At 46.5% G+C, this 6,000-nt stretch overlaps 1 protein-coding gene across 2 annotated transcripts in view; it reads right to left on the reverse strand.

Moving 5' to 3' along the window:
• LOC120388224 (butyrophilin subfamily 2 member A1-like) overlaps positions 1-1,901 on the reverse strand; it is a 39,167-nt gene extending 37,266 nt beyond the window's left edge. Inside the window, exons 1-2 of one of the 2 annotated variants that reach the window (XM_039509904.1) lie at positions 1,799-1,901; positions 215-262 (exon numbers count right to left, since the gene is read on the reverse strand). The gene's annotated coding sequence lies outside the window, so the exon portion shown is untranslated. The remainder of the gene's footprint in view (positions 1-214; positions 263-1,798) is intronic. The other variant, XM_039509905.1, reaches the window with a different exon arrangement.
• Positions 1,902-6,000: the final 4,099 nt, after the last annotated feature.

The raw sequence follows: 6,000 nt of genomic DNA on the forward strand, positions 1-6,000 counted from the left end.
TAAGGTTTCTAGAGGCCGCTGTTGACCTGCTAAATGAGGAAAAAGCAATAGCTTTTCTGCATGCAGCACAGTTGCCTTATGTCTTTATCAGATGCAGTATTGCTAGCTCCGAGAGTTCAAAAATCAAGGGACTGGATTAAAAATTATGAAATTTAAAAAATAATAATACATTTGGGGTTCTTTTTATTCACCTTATGTTTTTGGAGAAGCTTACTTGTTTTAGGAAAGCTGAGATCCTCACATAATCACAGGACTCCAGGAGCTGGAGATTTAATAAAACCACCAAAATTACAGGACTAGTGATAAAAATCACAAGAACTGGTAACACTGCCAGAGGTCTCTGGTGAAAATTCTATTGTGATCAAATTCACTGATTACACCTGCATTAGAGAGGCAGCAGCAACACACACAAGAGGAGCAGAACAGACAGTTGACCTGGTAAAATTGAAGCATCAGGGAATGCAAGCACTTGGAGAGAGAGCTGTTAGAAATGAAAGCAAGAAAACAATGTGTTTAGAGTAGCTGGATTTTTCAGTGGGGACTGGGGGAGTGAGGTATCCAAATCCCACTGAAATTCAATTAGAGTAGGGTGCCCAAATCATTTGGGCTGCTTTGCAAATCCCAGGCTTTGTGTCCTAAAGATACTCCTTCCTGTACCCAAGCCAGAAGGAAGTCATGGGATCAGGATTCAAAAACGGCACAAAGTGTCTCTAAAAGGGCCTCTTGGTTAAGAACCAACCCACAGTACAAACACATCTGAGAAAAGCTGGCTTAAGCAGCACATGTGTTCCTCCCCTGTGGGAGGAGAGTGAAGGTATTACACCAGGGATTCTCAAATTCGTCACACCTCTTCTGACAACAAAAATTACTACAAAACCCCAGGACAGGAGACCGAAGCCTGAGCCCACCCAAGCCCCGCAGTCCAGGATGGGGAAGCCAAAGCCAAAGCCCCACTGCCCATGTGTGTGTGGTGGCGGGGAGAGGGGGAAGGGGTAAAACAGAAGACCAAGGGCTGCAGCCTCAGTCAGGAGGCCTGTAACCTAGGCCCCACCTCCCAGGGTTTAAGCCAGGGGTCGGCAACCTTTCAGAAGTGGTGTGCCGAGTCTTCATTTATTCACTCTAATTTAAGGTTTTGCGTGCCGGTAATACATGTTTACGTTTTTAGAAGGTCTCTTTCTGTAAGTCTATAATATATAACTAGGCTATTGTTGTATGTAAAGAAAATAAGGTTTGTAAAATGTTTAAGAAGCTTCATTTAAAATTAAATTAAAATGCGGATTATCCTGGACCGGTGGCCAGGACCCGGGCAGTATGAGTGCCACTGAAAATGAGTGGTGTGCCGCCTTCGGCACACATGCCATAGGTTGCCTACCCCTGGTTTAAGCCCTCAGGCTTCAGACCCAGCCGGTGGGGCTCGTGCTTAAGCTTCAGCAAGTCTAAGCAAGCCCTGGTGACTGCATACGAATGCGGTCACAACCACTTTGGGGTCCCAATCCACAGTTTGAGAACCGCTGTATTACACTGATCTCCAGTGATCTTTCTGGGCTGGCATGCAAACACTGATACTTGGCACAGGGCAGGTCCAGTTAGGTGGATAAAGAAAGACAAAGGAACTAGAGGACTGACCCTCTCGACAAGAAGAAAAGCTGGAAGATTTTCCCAGGGGAGGGACTGAATGGAAATGCCAAAACAGAACAATGCAGTCCCAGCATCCATCAGCACGGAGCTGGCCTGGCTCTGAGCAGCACCCCGAATATTACCAAACACAGCTGAATTTTAAGTAAGAAGAATGTACTACCTGGAGATTTGGGTCCAGTAAGTCTGAGTACCTGGTGGTGCTGGTTATGGCTGCCTGCTACCTTTGAACCCTGGGACTGAGTAATTGCTGTCAGTGAAGCCAGAGCTGGCTTTTCCCAAAGTTATCTATTAACTGAGGAGTGAAAATCGAAAGCAGCTTTCTCAGTGTGGGGGGAAGGGAGCGGGTGGAGCTGTGGGTTTATTGCTCTTTATGGGACAACTACTCTATCCCTCTGCTAAACTAAAGTAAACAGCCCTTAGGTTCCTTTGTAAATACCAGCCTAAACCCCATGCACTGCTTTTAAAACATGTCTGAACGGGATTAGAATGCCTGGGTGAAATTTTTTCAAATTACAAACTTTTTTCAGTGAAAAACGGACAAGTTTGTAATGAGGAAGGTGAATATCTTTTTTTTTTTTTAAACTTCCTCTGAATCTCATCTAATCTTTTCCTTGCCACTGCAGGGACAGCAAGTGTAGAGATATGTTTATAAAAGATAATTATTTACAGAGGCTCCCTCATAGGGACAGGATTAGGACTACAGGAATTCTGAGCTGTCCCCTGGAAGCACAGGTGCAGAACTCAGGGTACGTCTTCACTACCCGCCGTATCGGCGGGTAGCAATCGATTTCTCGGGGATCGATATATCGCGTCTCATCTAGACGCGATATATCGATCCCCGAACACACTCCTGTCGACTCTGTAACTCCACCAACCTGAACGGCGGTAGCGGAGTCGACATGGGGAGCCGCGGACATCGATCCCGCGCCGTGAGGACGGTAGGTAAATCGATATAAGATACTTCGACTTCAGCTGAAGTTGCGTATCTTATATCGATTTTCCCCCGTAGTGTAGACCTGCCTTCAGTGTAGCCGTGCACAGAAGTTCACCACAGACACTCTCAGGTTTGTTTTAATGAAAGTTTTATTCTTTTCTCATTCACTGGTTTGTTGTTTAATGAATCCCAAGAACATTCCATAGTATCAGAAGTGCTGAATGAGAAAGAGATTGAGGTCATTTTGAGGTTAACTCCTTTGTTTGAAACTGAAAGCAGAGAAAATGGGAGCGGGCGGAGCGTCAAATAGAAAAAGAAACAAACACTTTTGTATGTATTGTATGAGCACAATAATTGACTAGCTTAAGAAGGGAAGAAAGCCAAACCTGGATGTGTCGCAACCTGCATCCAGTCTGTGAGTGCCAGGCAGTGTTGCAGAACACAAGACAAAATTCTGATTTGAATTGTATTTAGCAGCCACAGAGGAGAAAAAATAATAAAGTGAAATCATCAATTTTTTGCATGTTTTCAGGGAGGAAGCATTGGATATTTATAACACATTTAAGTTTGAAGAAGGTGAAAACATGAAGTTAAGTAAAATTCTGACTAAATCTGAGGAACATTGCATGCCAAAAAGGAATGCGAGCTTTGAGAGAGACATTTGTTTTACATGCATGAACAACATTTATGCCACCATAGAACAATATGTCACATGATTAAGGCAAATCAGTAAAACCTGTAACTTTGGTGAGCTGACAGAGTGTCTAATCAGAGATAGAATCATTTGTGGCATTAAAGACAATGTGCTAAGCAGGGCCTGTGCAATCACTAGGTGAACTAGGCAGTCACCTAGGGTGCCAAGTGGTTGGGGGTGCCCAGGGCTGTCCTTAGGCATAGGCAGCTGGGTACGGCACCTGAAAATTTGGGGCACCACTGGGTCATAGTGTCCACCTTACTAGTTTTCCTATCTCTGTTCTGACCCTTCCTGCAGGCTCCGAGTCTTCCTGGGAAGGGGATCTAGTAGTTAAAAGAGAAAAAGCCTCCAGTCTGCCAGACCTATTAGCACAACACTGAAACTGTTAAAGAGCCATTCAAGGGGTAATGAAGTCATTTAACAGGCCTTTGCCAACCTCCATGTATATACTATCCAGTTTCTGAATGTACTGACAAAAACAGTTGTGCATTACTGTAATATTTACTGAGAACATGTTATTCTACAGGACCCTAGTTTAAAATTTGCTTTAAAATATTTCATTAGTGAGTTGGTGAAAATTATAAAATCACATCTCTAAAAAAATCCTTGCATAGATTTTTAGATGCACAATCATCTTTAGCTTTAAATGCTTGGATCTTCAGACATATGGTTTTTTAAATAAATTCTTCAAAAGACCACCCATATCTAAAATATACATTTTAATTACTATAGTAAAAAAACTTACTTCCAAAGTCTTCCTGTCCTTTCTGTCCATGCATTTCTCCCTTCACCCCCTCTTTCCCCGCCACTCCATTGAAGAGAGCCCTTAAAGGGACAACAGCCCTTTACTCCCAGATAGCTGGACAAAGAGTTTCCCTTTCTTTACTTCAGACTATCTGATGAACTAGCTTTAAGAGAACCCTCCAGCAAAATCAGTACCTTAGTAAAATATAAAATCCTTTGTTATGCCTAAAATTTTTGGAAACATATTTTTTAAAGTTGGTGAAATTTCATAGATATGTGTGTCATGGAGATCACACACAGTAAATTAGTGTTCCCTTTTTCTAAAAGCAATGAACATTGTTATGAACACACGAAACCTCTGTGACCGATTAAAATAATGTCTGTTTCAGTGAGTTAAATATGTAATAATCTGGAATGATTACTTTATGAAGGCTTAAGAGTACATTTAAAATATAAAATCAGCTTAGAAATACTGATTAAGAAAATGTAAAACAGAGAAGAGCTGCATCATGTATTCCATAATATTTAATGTTTTATTCAGCAAGACAGCTGACTCACCTTTACTACAAAGTTTTTGCAAATAAACCTCTGACAAACTTCAGGGCATATAAAAAAACCTGTGACTGACATTTTTTATTCCCAATTTTATTGCTTTTAATTAGGTACCTTCTGCACGTCCATTCTGCGTGAGGCAGAGGGTACAGGTGTCTCTGCAGGGAACTGTGACTCTCCACCACCGTGAGGTGGGCCGAGCATCTTGTTATTCTTTCTGCCTTGTCCCTCTGCCCCCGCCGGGCTACAAGCTCAGGCTGCCATGGGGTACAGGGGCACCAGTTTAATAATACTGCATAGGGCCCCATAAATCCTAAGGACACCCTGGGGCACCAAAAAACAGTGCCCTGGCTCGGCAGGAAGGATCTGCCTTCTGGAGGCACCGGAGAGCAGAGTGTTGGCTTGTGGGGGCGGTGAGCCCCAGCCATGGAGGAGCCAGCACGGCGCAGGGGGGCAGGAGCCCTGCAAAGGCGGCGATGCCGCTAACAGGGAGCAGCCGTGCCCCCCGCCCCTCCTGTCCAGGCTGCAGCCTGGTGCAACCCGGGGGGCTCCTGCGGGCTGCAGCAGATGCATGTGGGTAGAGGCCTCGCCGTGCTTGGGGTCTGCAGCTCCCGGGCATGTGAGCCATCACCGCTGGGGCGTGGGGCCCTGAGCCTGATCTGAGAGGGGCAGAGGTGGTGGCGTCTCATACTTCCGGGAGCTGCAGAACACAAGCACAGCGAGGGGGGAGCCTGGAGGTACATGGGGGCCACCGCCCGCATGCATCTGCTGCAGAAGACCCCAGGAGGGGGGAGCTGGGCCGCAGTCTGGGCAGGAGGGGCGGGGGTGTGTGGCTGCTCCACGTTAGTGGCACCGCCACAACCTTTGCAGGGCTGCTGCCCCCCTGTGCTGCATCGCCCCTGCATTCTGGGTGCCTCCCCCCGGCTTCCGGTGCCTCCAGAAGGCAGCTCCTCCCTGCTGAGCTGCTGCAGAGGGCCAAGCCCGGCAAAGCCAGTGAGTGGACTTGGGGCAGGGACCGCCGAGGTGGGGTGGGGTGGGGAGGGCTCGCAGGGGGGCTGTGCACCCTCCAGGGGAGTTCAGCGGGTGGGGAGGGGGGAACCTGGTCTTGGGAGCAGAACCTGGGTAGGCTGGCCCCTGGGCAGGCTGGCCCCTGTGGTCTATAAAGGCTCATTGGGATTTGCCCCTCAATGAACCGATGTGCGGAGGGAGGGGGAGGGCACACAAGGTGGAAGTTTCACCTAAGGCACAAAATATCCTTGCACCGGCCCTGGTGCTAAGAGAAAGAGACTGCTCTGTGAAGATTTCACTTTAGAAAAAGATCTCCAGATATGCAAGGCAGCAGAAACTGTGCCCGCACAAGCCAAAGAGCTGAATTCACTAGAAAGGCTTATCCACATACTAAGTACAAAACATAGCCAGAAAGGTCAAATCAAAAAGT

The sequence above is a fragment of the Mauremys reevesii genome, linkage group 22, assembly GCF_016161935.1.
Source record: "Mauremys reevesii isolate NIE-2019 linkage group 22, ASM1616193v1, whole genome shotgun sequence".
In the NCBI taxonomy this organism is placed as follows: domain Eukaryota; kingdom Metazoa; phylum Chordata; order Testudines; family Geoemydidae; genus Mauremys; species Mauremys reevesii.